This window comes from Phocoena sinus, chromosome 15 (genome assembly GCF_008692025.1).
Source record: "Phocoena sinus isolate mPhoSin1 chromosome 15, mPhoSin1.pri, whole genome shotgun sequence".
Lineage (NCBI taxonomy): Eukaryota > Metazoa > Chordata > Mammalia > Artiodactyla > Phocoenidae > Phocoena > Phocoena sinus.
In genome coordinates, this window is record NC_045777.1 from 11,476,178 (window position 1) to 11,499,963 (window position 23,786).

At 54.2% G+C, this 23,786-nt stretch overlaps 1 long non-coding RNA gene and 2 other non-coding genes across 3 annotated transcripts; all 3 read left to right on the plus strand.

Moving 5' to 3' along the window:
• The first annotated feature begins 116 nt into the window (after positions 1-116).
• On the plus strand, positions 117-23,668 carry LOC116739925. The gene is made up of 4 exons (XR_004345742.1): positions 117-1,584; positions 16,073-16,570; positions 22,435-22,745; positions 23,019-23,668. It is a non-coding gene; the product is annotated as an uncharacterized LOC116739925 (long non-coding RNA).
• TRNAG-UCC lies at positions 14,537-14,609 on the plus strand. Its single transcript has one exon. It is a non-coding gene; the product is annotated as a tRNA-Gly (tRNA).
• On the plus strand, positions 16,856-16,928 carry TRNAG-UCC. The gene has a single exon. It is a non-coding gene; the product is annotated as a tRNA-Gly (tRNA).
• Positions 23,669-23,786: the final 118 nt, after the last annotated feature.

Sequence of the window (23,786 nt, forward strand, 5' to 3'; positions counted from 1 at the left end):
ACTGATCCTGCACGTCTGGAGCTTGTGCTCCGCAACAAGAGAGGCCGCGACAGTGAGAGGCCTGCGCACCGCGATGAAGAGTGGCCCCCACTCGCTGCAACTAGAGAAAGCCCTTGCATGGAAATGAAGACCAAACACAGCCAAAAATAAGTAAATTAATTAATTTTAAAAAAATTATAAGTAGCTTTGTGGGACCCTAGCTGCTAAGTCTCCACTAGTACCTACTTAGTGGCTGGAGGTAGTTGTCTTCTGGTTGGAAAAGAAAATAGAATTTTCCCCTGTGTTTCTAGTGTTTGAAACAAGAGTTTTGATCTGATTGACAGTTTGTCTACCCTCTCCTGTGTGAGGAGTGGGAACATGTCGCGGCTGTTTTTACTTAGGATTTGCACTTCTGCTGTGGTCCCAGCCACCAGTAGGCACCACCTTGGTGTCCTGTGCCAGGAGCCGGGTCGTCCCTTGTGGCCGTTGGGGCTGGACCTGACTTCATGGAGGGTATCGGGTTGTTCCTAACATGCCACCCTCCAGAAAGTGCTGCCAGGATTTCTGCCAAATGGTCCTTAGGAATCCGTCCTCTGGGGCGGGTCGCTGCCTTTCAAGCTCCCCTGAAAGGGGATCGGGACGGAGACATCTGTGGGCTCTTCACCCTCAGTCAGTTCTCTCAAGGGAGAAAGAAGACGGGAGATTCTAGAATTATTTCAAAGTTCTACTGGAAAGCCCCAAAGCAGAGTCAGGGCGGCAGCTCTTCTGTGCAGTGACTTCCAGAGAGGAAACAAGTCCCATCTGAAATCCGAGACTCTGCACCTGTTACCCTCTTAGTGAGCTACAGGGAACTGGGCCTAGAGCTTCAGGAACTCAATCAGAACCTTCTGTGACAACCGTTTGAACCTTTGGTCTGTGGTTATGTCCCACAGTCGTGTGATTTGCTCCTTATCTTTGCTGGTGCGTTCACAGGTGGTCTTAAGTTTACAGCCTAAACCTAGGGCAGAGAAGAAGCGCTCGTCTGAGGTGCAGAGAGAGCACTTCTTTCGCTGGGTGGCCACTGATCCCCAGCTCCTGCCAGGTCTTTGCTCTTGAGAGAAAATACTTCCACTGTTCCTTTTCACTGTGCAGAACTGCACGGAGCGGAGAGGTCTTCACAGTGACCTGACAATGCTGGGGGGAAGCACCCCCCTTCTGATTGACCTACAGCAAACCAGCAAGGGCTGTCCACTGCCACGTGACCTCTGACCACGACCTTGTGGTGAGGGCAGTGCCCTTGAGCTGCTTCTCTGCTGAGAAAGTTCTTAGGCCCTTCGAGTGGAGGTGCCACCGCTGCCTCCAGTTGTGCTGTAGCAACGTGGATTGTGTTGAGTCAACGGCATGGGCCCTGCGGAGCGTCTGCTCCTCTGTCTGGCTACCAGCCAGTCCCTGCCTGTCCTCTTGCCCTTCCCCCCCATGGCAAGTGGACACTCAGTCACGTTCCCTTTCCTTGCCTTTGCCTGATCCACAGAACCCCGTGAAGGACTTGGGACATGGTGTCAAGGACTTCAGCAGAGGAGAACATTCTAAGGAAGGGCAGCATGTGAAAGCATCTCTTCTTTCCACGTGAGAAATGAGATACTGGGGTGGGCTCTATGGGCAGCATATGGCTCTGAGCTATAGGGGTGACACCTGGGCGTACCTCAAAGGCTTTCTCATGGCGATTACATAAAGTTGGCTGCTGTGTTTTAGAGCTGTTGGTACGTTGGCTGCAGGTGGCCTTGGAAGAGGGGACGTCTTTGCACTTAGTGCCAGCCTCGCTGCTGCTGGCCCTGGCACCGTGAACAGGAAGGCACTGTCCATATCTTTGGGGTTCCGGCACATGTCTGATGAAGGTGCTCCTCGGTGCTGGGGATGTGGGCTGAGTGAATGCCGGATCTTTTTTTTTTTAATTGGAGTATAGTTGATTTACAGTATTATTAATATATTAATTTTAGGTATAATCTTTCTGATACAGATTTTTATGTGAAGTCTCCCAACATTAGTGTGTCAAACTGATACACTTTTTTCATTCCCATGTAGAACAGTACATCGCAGCTTGCAGGTCACAGTTGAGGCCTCCAAACATAAGGCTCCATCACCAGCTGTATCTTGTCCTCCCAAGGTTGTCATCTTGGTGGTCTTTGACCTCTGGGAGGCCTGCAGTCCTGGAAGCTTTGCCCAGGGACGTGCAGTGGGTCCCCAGAGCGTGGGCAGCACTACCTGTGGCCCAGGTGGAAGGTGCCAAGTAACACTGGGCTGCCGCCGGATCCCCGGGAAACAGACCCACATTTCATTGAGTCTGAGATGCCGTCCGCTGTGAGATGCACCATTATTTTATGTACTACCAAGAAAAAAAATGCTGCCAATCACAAGGGTAAGACGCTACTGATCATAAGGAGCGTCCCAGTTCCAGAAACGTTCAGGCGTAAAAGTGTCCATTTTAGGTTTGGTGAGAAGTAGGGTGTCTTGTCAGTTGTGATAAGGACAGGGGTGGCAGCCACCCAGGCAGTGAAGGACAGAGACCACACCCCATCCCCTGCTAAAAAAATTAACCTGCCCCTTACACTATGAGGAGAAATCTGAGCTGGAGACCCCGTTTTAATTTTTACTAAAGAGAGACTACATGAACCTAGACTGTATTTCAAACAACACAAGGGAATAGAATGGAAGATGAAGTTCCCGCCGCTTCTGACCCATCCTCTCAAGGTGAAGCCCTGAGTATTTGGGTCCCTCTGACATCAAGCACGCATGTGCAAGCCGTGCCCCCCTCCCCCTCTCCTCACCCACTGTATTTTGTTGTTGTTGTTAATGTAACTGGGAATGTGGCCTCCACTTTGCTCTTGCTCCAGACCTTTTTCTCTCTAACAGAACCTCTCAAGGCCCCTGCAGAGCCGCATCTAGGGAACCGCCCTGTAGTTCTGAAACAGCTGCTGAGCACCCAGTACACAGTGTGCCAGCCCCAGTGACCAGGGCCTTACTGGTGACGCTGAGGTCGCCTCTGACGTTTTGCTGCTGCACACCAGCCTCAGGGCACGTGCGCCTACATCAGTGGAGCAAAGTCCCAGAAGTGGACTTCTCCATCCAAGGACGTGGGCATTTTTAATTTTGTCATTTTCAAGTTGCCTCCTCCCACCAACAGTGTAGGACAGGTTACTTCTCCCTTTATGCTCACACTTCTTCGCCAGCCCATCTTTGAGCTGAACACGCTATTTCAGTTTCATGTGCATTTTCTTATGTGTGAGGCTGTCTTTTCTTGAGTTGAAAAGTCCTTTTTTCCCTCTCATCTTTGTTACTTTTCCCTCCTGATTTGTAAGGGTGCCTTCCATAAAGGAGTTCTCGCTGCCCGAGACGGTCATTTGAAGCATACACAGATGGCTCTTGTGTGGCTTGGCAGGGTCAGCCGATGGGTGGCCACCTTCACCGGCCACCGAGGACCCTGTGGTACAGTAGCTCAGATCAGAAACCCTTCCCTGTGGTCAGTTGGGGACGTTTTCAGTCCCTCCTCGAGGCCTGTCCACTCCAGCGTCCCATGGATGAGTAGGGTTGAAGATAGGCACCTGGCCAGCAGAGTGGCTTCCTGACACCACCCAGAGCTGCCTGGGTGACGTTGGTGTGTGTTCTGTGTTCTGATGTGTACTGCCCCCAGCAGGGCTTTGAAAAGTGCAGACCATGTGCCAACTAAGTTGGCCAGTGCGCTAAGTTGATACTTGATACTTGCTTCCAAAAGCCAGTTCTCATGTCTACCACCATCTTCCTGGCCCAAGTCCCCGTCACCTCCCAGGGCTCTCAGTTCTGTCCCCATCCCCCACAGGCCACTTCCCACACCTAGGATGTCTTCCCTCTCGGCTCTGTGGGGCTGACTCCCATCACTCGGAATGCAGGTCATGCGTATCCTCCTGAGAGAGGCTGGGCCCCATCTAAAGTAGCCACGCCGTCTCTCTGTCCTCACTGCCTGTGTTTTGTTCCTGGCAATTATTAATATCTAACAAGCTGATTTATTGGGTTAGTTATTCCTCTTTCCCTCACTGGAATGGGCGTCATGCAGGTAGCTGCCTCATCTGGCTTATCCACGGCTCTGTCTCCAGTGCCGAGGGCAGTGCCTGGGACGAAGTCGGAATGTGTTCAGTGAGCACGTGAATTATTCTCCAGAGCGGGGCCTCGGCCTTCCTCTCCAGGCCATCGGCAGTGATGAGGGAAGGGTCCCGGTGGGCCACCATGTACTAAGTGGACTGTGGGGTAGACAAACAGGTGGAATGGCTAAGGAGCGTGGCAGTTTGAAGACACGAGTGAGGGAACGGAAGTGAGATCTTCACGGAATCTCTCTAACTCAGGGGATCTCAGCGCATGACCCGGAGTCAAGTGCGCCAACCCCAGCTCCGCCTACAGGCTGTGTGGCCCTGAGCAGTTTCCTTAGCCTCTCTGTATCCACTTCATAGGATTTTTTTTTTTTTTTTTTTTTTTTTGGCCGCGCCCCGCAGCAGGCGGGGTCTTAATTCCCCTCACGGAGGAGTCCCAACCACTGGACCGCCAGGGAACTCCCAGCAGGATTGTTCTAATAATTACATGAGGTCTTACGCGTAGTGAGATTCTCACAGTCCTTGGCACACAGCAAACCCTTTAAGCTACCGTTAAATCACCCCGTTCCACCGAAGTGAAACTCCCCAGGTCTCCCGGCGCCGGGGTTCTCGGTTTGGGCTCAGGTCTGCGCGCCCGCTCTGCGCCAGCAGAGGGCGCTCGCGCGCTGCAGACTAATGCGCCGGTTTGGAGGGGTTGGGCACGGCTGGAGTGGAAGAGGGAACAGATGTGACCTCTGGGCAAGGAGGCACCACTTCTGAGCTGGCGCTCAGGCGTCTGGGTGTGTGCATTTGGCGCAGAGGGAGCCTGCAAGAGACCCGGGGAGGGGGTGCACAACCACCGCCCAACCCCATACCTACCTGGAGGACCCAGTGTACCCGCGTTACCAGCCCACAGTTTACCCAGGTTGAGCTACGGTCCAGAAGGCCGTCGCCAATGGCGCCCAGCCTGGGTGTTCATGGTGGGGTCCTGCAGCTATGCCAAGGCGGTCTCTGGCTTCAGGGGTCGCCAACAAATGCTTCAGGGGCCTGATGAGGGCTGCTACAAACTGGGAAACTGAACTTTTTGCCTCAGGAAGGAGGGCTCAGGATGGCCACATCTTTCAGTTTTTTGAGAGAAAAGCCAGACATCAAGATTTAGTAAAATATCTTGGGCTTCCCTGGTGGCGTAGTAGTTGAGAGTCCGCCTACCGATGCAGGGGATGTGGGTTCGTGCGGTCAGGGAAGATCCCACATGCCGCGGAGCGGCTGGGCCCGTGAGCCATGGCCGCTGAGCCTGCACGTCCGGAGCCTGTGCTCCACAACGGGAGAGGCCACAACAGTGAGAGGCCCGCGTACCGCAAAAAAAAAGATTTAGTAAAATATCTCAATTTTTATGGTGTCAATGGATTAAAGGCTTTTTAAATTTTAATCACCAGTTACTACCTCCAAGCTACCTTTTAACTCTCCCTTGGAGAAAGGCATTTTGAGGAAAAACCACGTCCCCTCCTTTCTTCGCCTGCCCACCCTATCCTCCTCCTTCAGGCCTCAGTTTACAGGTCACCTCCTACATCTGGGTTAGGAGCCAAACCTTATCCCCGAGCTTTCCCAGTGGAACTTTCATCCACTGATTTGTTTGTTCATTCATTTATTCAACAAACATTTATTGAACATTTTCTATGTGCTGATCTCTGTACTGGAGTCACAGCAGAGAACAAAACAAACCAAAAGTCCCTGTCTTTTGAGCTAACATTGGAATAGAAGAGACAAAGTGAATTCGCAATGTCATTTCAAAGCATGAAGCACGTACCTGAAGTACCCCAGTAAGAGCATGGGATGGGAAGGCAGCAATGGGCAGGGAGGGCCTTTCTGAGGAGGTAACTCCAAATGTGCAGAGGAGCTTCTGTGCCCAGAACCTGGCAGGGTGGACAGTTCCTGGTGAAGGGAACCACAAGAGCAAGGGCCCTGGGGTGGGAAGATACATGTCACCCCAGGATGGATCAGTGAACACATGGATGTGCTGTGCCAGGCCCTGTGCCGGGCACTGGGGAGGCAACAGCTGATGAATGAATGAACAGACCCAGGGCTTGCCCAAATCCAGCTGCCTCTGCTCTGGTGTCAGCAGCTTGGTCACAGGCCTCTCCCCATACACTCTGGCCTCATACACAGCCTGGCTGGAAATTTTCCAGTCCCATCTCTGGCTGGAAAGGCCCTTGCACAGCCCCAGGTATCACCCCCCCAATCTGGCTTGAGCCCACTTTTTTTGTGGCCTAAACACTGGGCCAGAGTCCACGTGGCTTATCCAGGGGTGTGGGGTGGAGAGGGAAGCTGAGCTGATATCTGACTTCCCTGGGCCGGGGTGGGCAGGATGTCCCAGGAACATCAGGCCTTTCCAGAGGAAGGCAGTGATCTGGGGGCTACAGAAGCCCCCACCCCACTTTTGCCCTGGGCCGGGGTCCAGCCCGGATGAAATGAGATCTTTCTTAAAGGGTGGCAAGGTTGGCACATCCGGTCATGAACAGCACACAGAGCGAGGATACATCTGTCTTGTCTGTCTGACTCTTGCTCGTCCAACAAGTATTGTGAGGGCATCCTCTGTGCCAGGCACTGGGGCTGCAGAAATGGACAGGACAGAAAATCTCTGCCGTCATTCCAGGCATGGGAGACAGAGAGTAAAGTAATAATGAATAAAGAAGATAATTTCACAACTGGATCAGGACAATAAGAACAGTACAGTGATGGAATTCCCTGGGGGTCCAGTGGTTAGGACTCAGCACTTTCACTGCCGGGCCTGGGTTCAATCTCTGGTTGGGGAACTAAGATCCCACAAGCCGAGTGGCGTGGCCAAAAGAAAAGAACAGTACAGTGAGCTGATGTGGTAGAGAGGAGAAAGGGTGGGAGCTGCTTTACATGGGTGGTCAGAGATGACCTCTAAGGAATGACATCTGAGCTGAGTGCTCACTGGAGAAAGAATTGGCAGAGGGAGCAGCTGGTGCAAAGGTCCTGAGGCAGGCATGAGCTCAGTGGGAGAAAGGAACATCAAGGAAGCCACTGTGGCTGGAGCAGAGTATGTAAGTGTGTCGGCTGTAGGATTGAGGAAGATGAGATGGAGGCAGACCCCTCAGACCCTCGAGGACAGCTGTGATGGGAAGAATGATAGTGGCCTCCGCATAGGGTGATGTGAGGGTTAAATGAGACAGTACAAGAAAGTGTCTAAAACACAATATAGCGATTATTATTACTATTATTATCAATCACCAACATCCTCCCTAGGTCTGGGCCTTGGGACCATCCTAAGAAGGGCTGTCCAATCTTTCAGGTTCCATCTGTGGCTTGTAGCATAGCGGTCGCCCCTGTTGGCCCAGTTGCCCCCACCAGGGCCTAGGGGATGGGAATGAACACTGCCTGGCACGAAGTGATGGCTCAGCCAGCTCCAGGAGTCCCTGAGGGGCACCCCAGCCTAGAGCAGTGGTCTCCCCTCCCAAGGAGTCATACCCTGCTACCATGCCCCAGCCATTCACAATTGGGGGGCATCTCCCCCAGCTTGGTCTAAATCCTAGTACCCCTGGGTCACCCTGAGCTGATGATTTGACTTTTCTGAGCCTCAGGCAGGGCCACCACCTGCCCAGGCCAGCCCTGCACCCCACCCTCAGCCCCCGCAGTGGCTCCGGCGCCCAAGCCATGGGTTCTTTGGAATGTGATTATTTTTCTTCCCAGATAATTCAGGCCAGAAGACGGGGCTGGCCACTTCCGGCCACACTGTTCTCACTGCCTTCCTGACCTTTCTCACTCCACAAACTTGACACTGTGGTCAGAAGCCTAAAGCCAGACCCAGGAGCCCCCATGCCTCCCCCTCTTGCCCGGGCCCCTGATCATCACCCAGCTCTGGGAATCTGACTGTAAACACCCAGGACCCCCAGCTGCCCCTTTCTCACAAACCCCACCTGAGAACATGCTTACCCAGCCATGGATGTCAGGGAGCGTTGCACTCTACAGTTTACAGGGTGATTTCAAACCATAGAGCTCCCTGGAGCTTCCCAGTTAACCCAGGGACACTTCAGCATCCACGCTTCCACATTTATTCATTCAACAAGTATTTAATGAGCACCTACTGTGGGCCCAGTGGATACAGCAGGGAGAAGAACAGGCAGAAACACCTGCCCTCATGAAATTGACATTCTGGGTGTGGTAATGGTGTACGGAGCAGGGAGAAACAATAAACAAGTGAAAATTCAATTATGTAGAATATTGGTTGGTGATCAATTCTATGGAGGAAACTAAAGCAGGGTGGGGAGTGCTGGTGATAGGAGTAAGGCAGGGAAGCCCTGATATTTGAGAAGGTGGTATTTGAATACAGACTTGAAAAAGGTAAGGAATTGAATCATGTGGACAGCGGGGTGCGGGGCGGGAAGAATCTTTCTGGCAGAGGAAACAGCCAGTGCAAAGGCCCTGAGGCAGAAACATGCCTTATTTATTGGAGAAACAGCCAGGAGGCCAGTGCAGCTATAACAGAGTGAGTGAGGGGGAGGAGGGAGAGGATGAGGTCCAGGAGACAAGGCACAGATCGTGCAGGGCATTGTAAAGATTCACCTTTTCCTCTGAGGGAGATGGGAGCTGTGTAGAGGAGAAACAGATGTGACTCAGGTTTTCACGAAGTTCCTCTTGCTGCAGGCCGTGGGGCAAGGGTGGAACAGGGGACCAGGGAAGAGATGGAGACAGACCCCAGGTAGGGAGGTAGGGAGGAGAGGATGGGACCACCCTGGGCATTCCCAGGAGAGCAAGTAAGAAGTGGGTGGATGCTGACACTGTGTGTCATTGATTAGAGGATGTGTGTTTTTTTCACATGGTGTCTCCACTGACCCCACCCTTCCCAAAGGCCCTGAGGTGGTAGGAGATGCTAACAATGCTGGGTGACCTTGGGCTGTTTGCTGGCCCCTGAGCCTCAGTCCCCTCAGCCTGACCACAGGCCATGACTCAGAGCCCTGAGTCCCCCCCCAAAAAAACCCAGCCCCAGGAGGAATACTTTAACCTCCCTGCTCACTCCCAGCCCAGGACCGGATCCATTAGGCTGACGTCCTGTGACATTTTTACCCAAGGCCAGTGCTTCCTGTGAAACTATAGATATGTGACCCTCAAGCCTGGCAGAGCAGTGACCCTGGGGGGGCTCTGAGCAAGGCCCAGGGAGGCAGACACCAGCCAGGCAGGGCTGGATCTGCAAGGGCTGTGTGTGGTGGTCTCCACACCCAACACAGCTCTGTTCAGATTAATCACAAAAGCAGCACCCGTGACTGGACACTTGGTACAGCCAAGCACCTTCCTGGCCCGAGTTCCTGGAGGCCAGCACAGCCCTGGTGCGGGAGGAGGGCGGTGGGCAGGGACCCTGAGGCTCAGAGAGGGATGCCATTGGCCCAAGACACACAGCTGGTAAGTGGATGATGGGGGCTCGAATGGGCATCTGAGCAACTCAGGATTATCTGCTCCACGGCCAGGCTGCAAGTCAGTTGCAGCTGCTACAGTCCTGACCCCTGGGGGGCCCTAGAGAAGGGTGCAGGGGTCCTTGAATCTGAGGAGCAGTCAAGAATGCCGTGTGTGTGTGTGTGTGTGTGTGTGTGTGTGTGTGTGTGTGTGTGTATGTAGGAAAAGAAATCCAGAAAGAAACACTCCAGTATTCTAACACCCTCACTCCAGCCAGTTCTGGACAAGGGGCTGCCCCCTCCCTGGGACAGTTGGCAGTGTCTGGAGACATTTTGGTTGTCACAACTGTAGGGGTGCTACTGGCATCCGATGGGTAGGGACCAGCGGTGCTAACTATCCTACAGGGCACAGAGCACCCCCAGAGCAGACAGCCAGCCAGCCAGTCCACAATGTCAGCGGTACCAGGGAGGAGAAACACTGGCTCCAGCCTGTGTGAACAATGGGGGTGGCGGGTGTATTTCTTCCCTTTAGCTTGTCCTATTTTTTAAAGAGAAGTGATTAAGAGTATGAGTATGCAGCCAGGACTGGGGTTTATATCGCATCTCCCCAGCTGTGTACCCCTGGGCAAGTGTCCTTATCTTCCTGATCACTAGCTGTGCCGTGGGAGCACACCCACCTCCAGCGGCTGTGGGAAGATTCAGTGAGACGATGTCTGTGAAGGGGCTGGCTCAGTAGACCCTCAATTCGGGAGAAGTTAATGTTTGTGTCGTTAGGAAAAAATAATAATAATATGCCCAAGGGCTGGGCCAGCATGTCATATAAAGTCACTCGGGTCGCCCTGACCCAACGCTTTGAGGGAAGGATTGTTTTTTATCCCTTATTTGGCAAATGAAGAAATTGAGGGGGATTCCCTGGTGGTGCAGTGGTTAAGAATCCGCCTGCCAACACAGGGGACAGAGATTCGATCCCTGGTCCGGGAAGATCCCACATGCCGTGGAGCAACCAAGCCCACGTGCCACAACTACTGAGCCCACGAACCACAACTACTGAGCTCGTGGGCCACAACTACTGAAGCCTGCGCACCTAGAGCCCGTGCTCCGCAACAAGAGAAGCCACCACAGTGAGAAGCCTGTATACTGCAACGAAGAGTAGCCCCCGCTCGTCGCAACTAGAGAAAGCCCACGTGCAGCAACAAAGACCTAACGCAGCCAAAAATAAATAAATAAATAAATAAAAAGAAATGGAGGTACAGAGAGGTTAGGCAATTTGCCTGATGTCACACAGTAAGGGGCAGAGCAGGGACTGGAACGCTCGCTTCGAGACCCAAGTCCCCACCTGTCAACCACTGGCTCTCTCACTGCCTCTAATATCAAGTAAACGGGCATTTTCAGTTGGGTTTTCCCAATTGTCTTCTCTAAAGCTTGGGATGATTAAGTCTTCGTTGGAATTCAGATCACTGCTAAAATGACAGGTGCCCCTTGTATTTGGCCACTACCCTCCTGCCTGGGCCCTAGACACCCTGCTTTATGGTGGATCCCAAGAGAAGGGCCAAGACCCCTGGGGATTTCACGCCCCCTCCTGTCCTGAGCCGACTTCAAAACCCTCCTTGTTGTGAGCCCTGCTTTGATTTCAGGCATTTTATGGGCATGAAATCCAAGCCTTGGTCCTTCTGAAGATACGGTGTTCCTCGGGGGTGGGGTGGTCTTATAGGGCCATTGGACAGGCCACGGGGCAGGGCTTGGGCTTTGAAAGGATCTGAGGGAAAGTCTAATCACCCCTTTAGGATCTGGGGCCATGTTCTGGGAGAACAGGACCACAAGCGCACTCCTCTTAGCAAGCACCTGTGGGCCAGGTGCCCTGCCAGCCCGGGGCAGGCTTCATCTCATGCACTCTCCATAGCAGTTTCCACGAAGCCCGTGATATTCCCCCCAAGTACAGATGGGGAAACTGAGGCTCAAGGAAGAGCAGCCACTCAACCATCACTCAGCACAGAGCCAGGGTCTAGGCTCCTTCCTTTGCATCTCGCCACCTCCCTCATTCCAGAGGCCACAGTGAGAGGGACTAAGGGCAGACAGGTGGACAAATTCCCTCCCAACGTCCTAGGCTTTGAGCTCTAATGGACGGTGCTGAGAGTTCCTTGGGTGGACAGTCTGCGGAATATCCAGAAAGTGGGGACAAGCGCTGGCTGCAGCGTATCTGAAAGGCATCAGCATCATGGGTGGTGAGGTGCCCAGAACCTCAGCCCCCGGTGTCCAAGCTGGGTGTGGACATGAGTTTCTGGGGATGGGGTGGGGGTGGCACCTGCAGAACCTGATTTCCTTGTCACTTTAGCTGGACGACTTCAACATCTCCTCACACCCACCCCCTCACTGGCTGGACGGCCTCTAGCTCCCTCCACCCCGAAATCCAAGCAGGTACCCCAGTCTGCAAAGCCAGTCATAAGGGATGAGGGCAAACAGCCATCTGGCCACACCCGACTGGCCCTGGACCACCCACCAGAGCTGAGCTGCTCACGGCTCATTCTTCTGTTCCTGTTCCATACGAGGAACCTGTATGTATTTTCTGCAGCTGCCGTAACAAATTGCTACAAACTTGGTGGCTTGAAACAAGAGAAATGTATTCTCCCATGGTTCTGGAAAATTCCAAAATCAACGTGTCAGCAGGGCCATACCCCCTCTGAAGGCTCTAGGAAAGAATCTTCCCCTGCTGTTCCAGCTCACGGGGGCTCCTGGCGTTCCTTGGCCTGCAGACGCAGCCCTCCAGTCTTGGCCTCCATCTTCACGTGGCCTTCTGTGTGTCTGTGTCCTCTTCTCATAAGGACACAAGTTGCTGGCTTAAGGGCCCCCCAGTCCAGTATGATCTCATTTTAAGATCCCGGACTAATGATATCTGCAAAGATCCTGTTTCCAAATATGGTCACATACTGAGCTTCTGGGTAGACGTGAATTTGGGGGGGGACACATTATTCAAGTCACTACAAGCACCTACTGTGTGCTCCAGGCCCTGGGGACAGAGTAGTGAACCAGACAGGGCAGGCTCAGCCCTCATGGAGTTCCAGTTCAGAGGTGGGCTGGGGAGAGACAGAAACAGATAATTACAGAAATGATGGTGCAGTAAACTCCACCAGGAAATGTTGGACTCGGGACACGCATGGCCAGAGGTGGAGCCTTCGGCTGGGCTGGGGCCAGACCATCAGCCTCCCCCTAGCCGACTCGCTGCATCCCCCAGGTCTGTGCAGTGGCCTTCCTCCCCACTCTTAGTCCCCTCATACTCGACCTGGGGCCTCAGCTCAGGACTCACCTCCTGGGAGCCTCCTCGACCCCACAGGGGGCCACTCTGGGCGCCCAAGGCCCCCTAAATTTCTGCCCAGCATCAGTAGATGGTAGGGTTGTATTTTTTTAACTTGGGATTCTTCAAGTCTATTTATTTACAAAAAGAATGCTTTCTGTAAACAAATAATAATAATAATTGAAAGCATTGATAGAAAAATGCAGTGACTTTCTCCCCTCCATAAGTCCACTGTCTGGAAATTATCTGGTAGATGCACTCAGCATAGTCAATGGTACACAGTAGGTGCTCCATAATGTTTGAATACATGGATGGCCAGTACTAGGCCCTGGAGACAGTGAGATGATTAAGTGGCCGCCCCTGGGGTACAATCTCTATGCTGCCCAGTCTAGAGTGGGCACACAGGTGGTGCTCCATGAATGCTGGTGGTGGCTGGGGAGTTGCCTGTGGGGTCTCCTCCATCTTTGCTGCTGTCCCTGGTGAGGGGGCCCCTTAGTGCAATCAGGGTGAAGTATGGCTGCAGGGATGTGGGAAATTCCAGCCCATGGCCTCAGGGAATTTCCTTCTGGGCCTCCAATCCTCCAGGGGCCAGCTTTCAGCATCCGGGTCTTCTGTCCACAGCCGCTGCCCAGACATCAGGAACTTGCAAGGTAGGGTCCACTGGTTAATCCATGAGCACTTATTGAGCACCTACTGTGAGCTGGAGGTCATGTTACCTGCTCAGTGGTAAATAAGACCAGCCCTGTCTCTCCCTCATGGAGCTTGTGTTCTAGGTTGGGGGACAGACACAGACAAATCAGTAAGATATCGGGACCCAGTGCCAGGGAGAAAGAAGGCAGAAGGGTTCAGGGAGCGGCAGATATTAAATAAGGAAATCAGGGCAGCCTCCTGGAAGAGGTGACATTCGACAGAGAGTCAGAAGGGGAGGAGGGAAAGTTAGATGTCTGGGAAAGAACATTTGGGAAAAGCAGAGGAAAGGCCTGTGGTGTGAGGTTGTCTTCAGGTCCAAGGAAGAGGGAGGAACTGATGTGGCTGGAGCCAAGGGCGGGAGGGCGGGAGGGTGGGAGGGAAGGGAGGAGATGGAGCATGTCCCATGGGGCTTTGTGGCCGCTGAGAGGATGCTGGCTGTTCTCTAGATGAGGTGGGTGGGAGCCATGGAAGGTAAGAGCACAGAACAGACCTGATTTGGATCTCACACAGGGTCCTCATCCTCAGCCCTATGAATGTTGAGGTCAGATCGTTCTCAGTCGTGGGACTGTCCAGGCACTGGAGGATGGTTTGGCAGCCCCTCTGGCCTCCACCCTCCAGATGCCAGTAGCATCCCCTCTGTCGGTTGTGACAACCAAAATGTCCCCAGACATGACCACACGTCCCCCAGGGGTGGGGGGCAAATCGCCCTGTTAGCCTGCAAGGAGAGATTATCAGGGAGCGAGGCGGGAAGTGAGGAGACCTGTGAGGAAAGGTCTGCGACAGTCCGGCCTGGGAAGCTGGTGGTGGGTGTTGGGGAGAAGCCATTGGTTCTGGATCTAGTTTGAAGTAGGAGCAGACAGGAGGTGCTGACAGGTTGGATGGCGGTTTTCTGGCTGAGCCACTGGGTCCAGGAAGCCCGGAGGCGGGCTTCCTGTGTGATCTGTGTGTGATCTGTGTCGTGTGGGAATGGAGCTGGGTCTGGACGTGTGGGTCCTGGGAGTCATTGGGCTGTGGGCCTTGGTGGAGCAGGAATAAAATACCAGAGCTCACTGAGGGGGAGGGTCAATGAGAAAGTCCTGGATTTGGGGAGTTCCCTGGTGGTCCAGTGGTTAGGACTCTGTCCTTCCACTGCAGGGGGCACGGGTTCGATCCCCGGTCAGGGAACTAAGATCCTACGTGCCTTGAGGTGCAGCCCCCCCCCCAAAAAATTCTGAATATAAAGAAAGTCCTGGATTTGGCTGCACAGGTGCGGGGAGAACTTGTCACGGCCTCCCCTTAGGAAGCGTGGTATGCTGGGCCGCCCCTTACCCACATGATCTCATCTGATTCTCACAGCAGCCTTTCAAGGCTGGAGCCCTTGGTAGCCCCAGTTACAGATGAGAATGCAGGGGCCCAGAGAGGCTGATTGACTTGCCTGAGGTTACACAGCAAGTCAGGCATAGGGATGGAGAGGAAGCCAGCCCACCCCGATGCCCAAACCCTGGTCCGCATCCAGCCCCTGGTGGCGGGCTGGGTGGGGGCGGGGGTGGTTGTCAAGGGGAGGGAGGCTTTATTTTCTAACTTCGCAGTTTTCTTTATTTTCTAAAGTTTCTGCAGTGAACATGTTTGTCTTTTGCATTCAAAAGGAAACAAAACCAAGAAAGGGGTGTTTTGACTTGTCTCTTTTTAGGAGACATTCCTTGTGAGGTTGTTCCCCTGCTCACCCCACAGAACAGCTGACTGGCTCTGGGTCTCAGTTTCCTGTCGGCAGCATCGCTGGTGGGCTGACACAAGGAAACAACTTCAGGGAGGGCAAATTAGCGCGACTCTCAAGAGAGTAAATAGGACTCCTCTGAGATTCTCCTAAGAGCTGATCATCTAGAAAATACTTGCCTGAAAAAAAAAAAAAAGGAAGTACTTGCCTAAGTCCCCAAAGACATGGATGGGGGTGGGGTCCACCCCAGCATGGTCTGTGGTAGCAAAAACAGGCAACAACCTAAAAGTTCATCAAGGGGAGCCTGGAGAATAAGCTGAGGTGCCTTCCCAGGATGGAATACTACGCAGCTGTGAAAAAGAACAAGGCTGCAGGGAGGTGCCCAGGATATATTGTGAAGAGCCTGGAGCTGCACAATGTGTATCTTGATACTATCTGTAAAACAAAGACAACATAGGAAAACAACACAGGAACGGGAAGAGATGTGGAGTTGTTTGTGGATTCTCAGACAATCCCTGGAAAGTACCGGAAGACACTCTTAACAGGGGCAGGGCTAAGGGTCAGAAGCAGGAAGAAGTCTTGGTTTTTTCTTTCTTTCTTCTCCTCCAGTTGTTATTATTCATTAATACAAAAGAGTTCAGGCCAACAAAGAAAACATAAAGACTAACATCCTCACCACACAACCCAAGAAAGACACTATGGAGAGAACTGCGCCCCGGTAACCCCTCCCAGTTACTTTCCTCCCGGCTCACAGGAACTGCTGTTCTGAACCTGCAACTTATCCTTCCCACGAGTGTCTTCACTTTGCTATGCACTTAGCACCCCTTGAATTTTAACCGAGTTTTGTACTTTGTTTTCCGTGTGGGTTACCTTTCCCCTCAGGGATATAGAAAATTAATTTCAAAGAAGTTTTCTTGCATTGTCACCCCTCCAGATTGCTCCTGGAGCTTCAGTTTCCTGGAACAGAGGGCTGCACCCCTCGTCTGGGCCCCCATAGGCCCTGAGCAGAGCAGAGGAGCTGGCGGTGGAGCAGATCAAGTCCTGGGCACAGCAGCTCTAGCTCGCTCGCCGGGCTTCTGCAGGCCCGGGGCGTGGAGCCAGCAGGCTGGAGCCAGGCGGCCTCCCGGGCCTCCTCACAGCCGCTTTTGATAAAGCCCCTCTGTGCACAGGGTGGGGGGGCCAGGCCGGCTGGAGCCAGCTCACATCTGGAGGCCAGCACAGGCCTGGGGCAGGCGGCGCGGCTGACAGTGGCGCCACCCCGAGCCACACGCCCGGCACTGGGTAAACAGCCCCGCGCCCACCCAGCAGCTCACCTTTCGCCCACAAGGCTGCCTTTCTTCTCGGACCCAGGACGAGGCCACCACGAACATTCCTCCCGGCACAGGGCAGAACGGGCCGCTGACCTCGAGGCTGGGCCGAAATCTGAATCCAGGTACCAGGCGATGGAGGCGGGCGTGGGGGCTGTGGGAAAGCACCTACTATGTGCGGGGCATTGAGCTCATTTCAGGCTCACTGCTGCCCTGGGAGGGGAAACAGGTGGCTGAGAGTGTGTGCACTGGAGCCAGAAGACCTGGGTTCAAATCCCACCTCCAGCTGTGTGACCTTGGGCAAGGCACTCAACCTCTCTGAGCCTCTGTTTTGTCCTCTGTAAAATGGAAATTATAATAGTCCCTCCCTCAGCAGGTTATGGGAATATTAAAGAAGTTACCCTGGGAATTCCCTAGTGGTCCAGTGGTTAGGACTCTGCACTTCCATTGCAGGGGGCCCAGGTTCGATCCCTGGTCAGGGAACTAAGATCCTGCGTGCCACGGCCAAAAAATTAAATTAAATTTTATAAAAAGGAAGTTACCCTCAGTCAATTGCTCAGAAGAGTTCCTGGATTATAAATACTTGATACTACTATGACTTCTCAGTCACTCATTCAACAAAGCTGAACTCAGGGTGTTCTGTGCTGGGTACGAGGGTTAAGATGGTGAAAAATGGGGGATTCAGCCCTCACTCAAGGAGCTGCATCCTTGCTTAGCTGACGAGGCTACTGCCCAGCCACCCAAGGGACATCCAGGGCCAGCCTGGGCTCCAGGCCAGGGCTCCACACTCCTTTCCCTAGGGATCACAACCCATTACCTGCCTGGGGGCAGCAGGCCGGGGTCCTCGCCTCATGTGCCAAGAGGTTGGTGAGTGGAGGCAGGAAGCAGCCACATTACCTGACTTCAGACCAGGTGAAGCCTCTCCAGTCACACCAAGTTCTGCATTTTCCTGGCGGCGAGGCCCTCACCATGTCCTGTTGCCTCCATGACGGGGCAGGAACAACAACACAGCTACCTCCTGACCCTCCGTGCCCTCATCTGCCAGAGGGGCGATAGCACAGGTACCAGTCATGGTGTGGCGCTGGGGAGGCTCTGTGAGTGAGACCACGGGAAGGGAACAAAGCCTGGCACAAAGGAAGAGGTCTGAGTGGAAGCCAGGGTGGCTTCCTAGAGGAGGCCATCGTGCTCCCGGGGGTGGGGGTGGGGCGGGGGAGGAGAAGCAGGAATCAAAGGAGGCTCAGGGAGTGAGAAAGACAGAACTGAGCCCCTGCAACGTACACAGCCCGCACTGCCCAGAAGTTCACGAGAGCCAGGTCACTGTTCCAGCAATCGGCAAGGTCTGTGCTCTAGCCATCCTCATTTCACAGATGAAGACACTGAGGCCCAGAAAGCAAAACTAACTTATTCCCTCAGGGACTAAAAGCCAGAGTAGAATTTGAACCCAAGGGGCCATAATGCCTCCCTCCCTCCTGCTCTCCTTCCTCCCTTCCTTCCTTGGGTCTTTACTGCGCCCCCAACTGTGTGCTGGATTCACAGACACAAGCAAACCCAGGGTCAACCCTCAGGAACCCCTGCCTCACACCTCTGTCAACCACCAACCTGGAACCGTCCCTTGCCCCTTCTGGGCCTCGGTTTCTCTCCTCCGAGCAATGGGTTCAACTGCTACAGCCCCTTCTGGCCCAGCATCCTGACTCAGGGCAGAGGGATGAGCGGCAGCCAGGGCCGGCTGGCGGGGGCCTCCCTGCCCCAACCAGGCAGGCTGGGGGTCCTCCACCTGCTGCCACCCCCCAGTCCCCCGTGAACCTGCTCGCCAGGCTGGAGCCAGCCGCCATCTGGAGCGACGGGCTGTTTATGGAGCCAGGCGGCGGCGGCCCTGGCCCTGACCCCGCCAATCTGGAAGCGATTAGCGGCCCAGGCTGGGGAGTATTCGGAGTTCCAGTCAGTGGGTCGGGAGCCCCCCCCCCAACCCCACACCCTGCACCACCCGGAGCCAAGGCCGCTCTGGGGGTCTCCGAGGAGCCCCCTTTCTTGCAGGGCACTCCAGCTCGGACCCGCTCCAGGGCCTAGAGCTCTGAAAACCAGCAGCCGGGAGGCTGGGCCACACACAGGCCAGGATGCGGGGGTGGATGGAGAGGGTGGGCGGGGGGTGGGGGGTGGGGGGGGTGGGGGGTGAAGAGCTGGGGCCTTCCTGGAGGAAACCTCGCGCAGAATTGCTTTCTGGCATGTTTGGTTTTGAATATATACAAGTGCACAGAGGAAACACACACACACAGCTCAAAGAGCACAGGGGGTGTAAAATGCATAGAGTGAAAAGCCAGTGGCCCTCCCCTCCTCCCCTCAGGTCCCCCCTCCCCAACCAGACAAGTCGAATGTTTTCAGTGTCTAGGAGCTCCTTCTGAGGTGGTGTGAGCGTCTACACACACATCTATCTAGTTATTCTTCTTGCCTTTTTCTGCAACCGGCAGCCCACTTTACATTCTGTCCTGCCACTTCTCCCTTGGATTAATCCAATATTTCTACCACTACTGCTGCTAACAATCACAATGTTAATATGATTGCTGATTAATAACGGCAGCGGGGCTTCCCTGGTGGCGCAGGGGTTAAGAATCCGGCTGCCAGTGCAGGGGACACGGGTTCGAGCCCTGGGCCGGGAAGATCCCACATGCCGCGGAGCAACTAAGCCTGTGCGCCACAACTACTGAGCCTGCGCTCTAGAACCCGCGAGCCACAACTACTGAAACCCGTGCGCCTGGAGCCCGTGCTCTGCAACAAGAGAAGCCACCGCAATGAGAAGCCCACGCACCGCAACGAAGAGTAGCCCCCGCTCGCCGCAACTAGAGAAAGCCTACATGCAGCAACGAAGACCCAACACAGCCAAAAATACAGAAAGAAAAATTAAAGGAAAAAAATAATGGCAGCAAAGGTTTCTAGAGGACTTATTATGTGCTGGGCACAGTTCCAGGTGCTTTACATGGATTAATGAATGAATCATAAGAGTGAAGTGCTCCTATTGGGAAGTTCTATCACTCTCGTCATCCCCATTTTGTAGATGGGGAAACTGAGGCACAGCACGGCCAGGAACCTGCCCAGTGACACACAGCAGTGACTGGCAGAGCTGGGATTCAGGCCCAGGCAGTCGGGGTCCCAGGTCTGTGCTCCGAAACTCTTCACCATCCAGCCTCTCCCGAGGCTCCAAAGTAGTTCGCCATCTGGATGGATCTGGCGGTCTTGACGAGGCCTTGGGTGATGCACCATTGGGTTGTTTCCATCTTGGGCTGGTGTTAAATGTGCCATGAACACCCTCGTGTGAGGTCATGCCACATGGAACCGGGGGGAGGTCCATTCTCAGAAGGGCCTGGCTAGTCACAGGGGTGAGCGGTGCAAGGGCGGCGGGCCACTGCTCAACTGTCTTCTGTGGTGGACGGAGGTGATGCTGACACCTGATCCAGTTCCCTGGAAGAAGGGAGGAAGCCTCGGCTGCCACATCCTGGGCCTGTTTCCAGGGAAACCCAGGCCCCGCCCAGCACATCCAGGGTTCCTTGGTCTGCATGAAGCCTGCCCTCCTGTTCTCCTCTGATGGGTGGACAGGACTCCAGGCTCCCTTCCAGTCTCCCCACCTCCAGCCTCACCCCTCCGGTCCCAGCTCCATGCTGCAGCTGGAGCAAACCTTGCAAAACCTAAATCGAGTCAGGCCTCTTCCAGCTCAACTCCCATCACCCTCCCTTTCCCTCCCCTCCATCCAGGCCAAGCCACAGGTAGGTCCCCAAAGTGCCATGCCCCCTCACCCACAGGCTTTTGCACAGGCCGGTCCCTGCCCCTGGAACGCCCTCCTCACCCTTCATCTGGCTAACTTTCTCCTCAGCCTTCTGGTCTGAGCTCACAGCCTTCCCCAAGCCCCCAGACTGAGGTAGGCAGGGCCTCCCCTGATCCCTGCTGCCCGGGCCCCTGTGAATCTTAGCTTGAATCACACTGTTGTCTGATGGCTGTCTCTCCTGACGAAATGTCAGCTCCAGGAAGACAGAGATTTTTACATGTTTTATTCGTTTCGGGATCCCCAGAGCCTAGAGCAGAGACTGGAGCACAGTAGGTGCTCAAACAATTTGTTGGAAGTGTGAAGGTATGAATGAATGAATGAGTCAGTGGGGAGCAATCTGTCAGCAGAATGCCTGTCGTGAAGTGAGTGGGGTCCAGGCCTATCCCTGAGGGGAGGGGGAGGGGAGTACAGCTGGGAGAGGAGGAAATAAAGAAGGGTTTATAAAGCACCGACACTACTCAGGCACTTTCTCGTTCCTCGGGCCTGCAAGGCCCATCATACAGATGAGGAGACAGCCCCCTTCATTCGCTCCACAAACCCATCCTTCAGTCTCCAGGCCCTGGGCTGTCACCCTCTGCAGGGTGACAGCAGAGAACAAGCCAGGCACAGGCTCTGGTTTTTTAAAGCTGGTGGGAAAGGCAAACCCAACAGGAAGTGGGACAGAATGAACCAGAATTAGTGCCTGGGCACCTAAGCAACACCACTCCAGAGCCAGCCGCTGATGTGAACCCTGGCACCACCCGAAGTGACCTTGACACAAGTGACGGCTCTCTGTCCCCTCTTCTGGGTGTTCAATGACAATAATGATGATAGCCAGCACTTATGTGGCGCTTACTGTGTGCCAGGCCCTCATCTGAGCACTTTACGCAGATGGCTTGTTTATTCTCACCAGTCCTCCGAGGGAGGGACTGTTAGCATTCCCATCTTACACGTGAGGAAACCAAGGCCCAGAGAGGTTAAGTGACTTGCCCAGGGACACACAGAGGTAGGCCCAGGAAGGTAACATTGTGAAGTCACACACAGGGTCACAGATGTCAAATTCAGGATGAAGCCACCTTTGGAGGGAGGGTGGGGTCTCCCACGGTCTCTGCATGTTTCATTTCTCTCTTGGAGGTGGGAACGTGGCTGCTCGTGCATCATTTCTGGACTTTCTTTTGCAAGCAATCCGCAACAGCACATAGCCACACAGCCACGTTACGTAGAGTGACTAACAGTGGACACAGGGCTGACCTTTGACCCAGCTCTGTCTGACTCGGGGCTGAAACCAGCCTGGGTGAGGGGGCCCCTCCCGGCCCCCCTCAGCCTCTGGGCCCTCCAGGCTCTCAGTGACGCAGCTGTGGTGGCGTTTGGCAACCCGAGCTGCCCGCAGTTACGACAGCCCCAGCATCTGCCAGCAGGGGCGGGGTGGGGGGAGCCCCAAGCCTACCCCTGCCTCTGCCAGTTCGGTTGACCCCTTCTCCCAGCAGCCCCTCTCCTGGCTCCACCTTTCCTCAGAGTCTTCACCAGCTGATATCACAATTGCTGACAGTGACCAGAAAGTCAGGGAGTGCCTTGAGGGCAGGACACCTGTCTGTGCTGTCACCACTCTCTCCCTAGAACCAGCGTACAGCTGGCACTCAATAAGTGCTTGCTGAACAAACAAATGCAAAACTGGATAAATGAATTGCAACCCCTCCCTCACTTTCTTCTTTCCTCCCTTTCTGCCTTCTTTCCACAGATAGTTATTGAGCACCTACTATGTGCCAGCCTCTGTACTAGGCACTGGGAGACACAATGGTGAATGGAACAGGCAGAGAACTCTGTCCTTGAGGAGCTCATGTTCTAAAGAGGATGCTGGGACTTCCCTGGCGGTCCAGTGGTTAAGACTCCGCACTTCCAAGGCAGGGGGCGCGGTTTCGATCCCTGGTTGAGGAACTAAAATCCCACGTGCTGCGCGGTGTGGCCAAAAAAAAAGGAAAAAAAATTTAAAATATATAGAGGATGCTAGTCACCAACGCAGTCATCCTGCAAACAAAGTGCAGAACTGCAGCTGGAGAAGGTGCAGGGGGCTGAGGCTCTGGGTGCCATGGGCACCTGTAGCAAGTGGCTGGACCTCTGGGGGGGTGGGAGTGTCTCCTGGTGGAGGTGTGACCCTGCAGTGGCTCACTGGGCAACGCAAAGTTTGCATCTCCTCAGGAGGCTCAGCGAGGACAGCCGCGGGAGTGAGTGGGACACACGTTATACAAGGGGAAACCCTGGGGCGCTGACCCTGCCCTCCCATCCCGGAAGGGTCTCTGAGGAAGTGACGCCCTGAACACAGAGCCGGATCCGTGGCGACCGCGAAGAATCTTCCCTTCCCGGCAGAGGCACCAGCCATGCAAAGGCAGGAAGGCTGCCACACCCCTAGGAAGCTGGAGGCTTTGCACGGGATGCCCCCCTCTGGCCTGGCTTTCTCCTTTTGTGGAAAGGGAACAGTCGCCCGCCCACCCCCACAAGCGGGGATGCTGGTAGGTTCTCTGGGAGCCCTTTATGCGCTGGGCAAGGCACTTGATCTAAATCCTACAGGGTGAGGTGTTTTCTCCCAGTCTTCCCCGCTAAGCTGTGAGCCCTGTGGGAGAGGGCCCAGCACAGCCTGCACACAGTAGGTGCTCAGGGTGCGTCTGTGGATTAAATGAGCCAGTGAGTCTCAGATTCCTCATCTGCGCGATGGGGTAATGCTGGTGTGGCCAGGGGGAAGGAATGAACTTCACATTACAGCTTGTATTGTTTCCTCTCCCCAGTTCCTGGTGGTGGGTCAGGCCTCTGTGGACCCCCTCGAGTCCTGGAAGATGATCGTGTCTGCGGGCTTGGGGAGACAGAGAAGAGAATGTAGACTGAACAGCTCTCCAACTCCAGACTTTGAGGCAGGATCCTGAGGTACTTAGAAGGAAATGACAAGCAGCCTCATTTACAATTGAAGGAAACTGAGGTACAACAACAAAATAATAAAATCTAATGCTTACTGAGCTCTTACTCCAAGCCAGGCACAGTGCTAAGCCCTTTGACCCAAGTTCTTTCATTTAATCCCCCCAACGATCATCACTGTCGGAAGCTAATACCGTGACCCCTATTTTACAAGTGTGGGAATGAAGACTCGGGAGGTAAGTCAAGACCATGCCTCCTGTTAATGGGGGATCTGGGATGAGCATGCAGATCTGGCTTCAGAACCCAGAATCATAAACCCGGCACTTCCTGAGGGGAGGTGGGGGTAGGAGGGAAGGGATGGGGGACACCTGGGAGAGACAGACGATAAGCCCTTGTCTGGGGGCTAAGGGCAGTGGAATAAATAATTGCAAGAGTGAGGAACCCAGGGTCAGTTCCATGTTCTTCCTACCCTGGATGGCCCAGGGCAGTTTGGAGAACCCCGATTCTAGCCCACCCCAGCAACCTAGAATCTACTCTGCTTCGTTCATGCATTTATTCATTCATTCAATCATTCAGTCAACAGAAAACAAAATACAGGATGACACAGATCAAATATATCCCTGTAAACAATAAATGTAAATGGG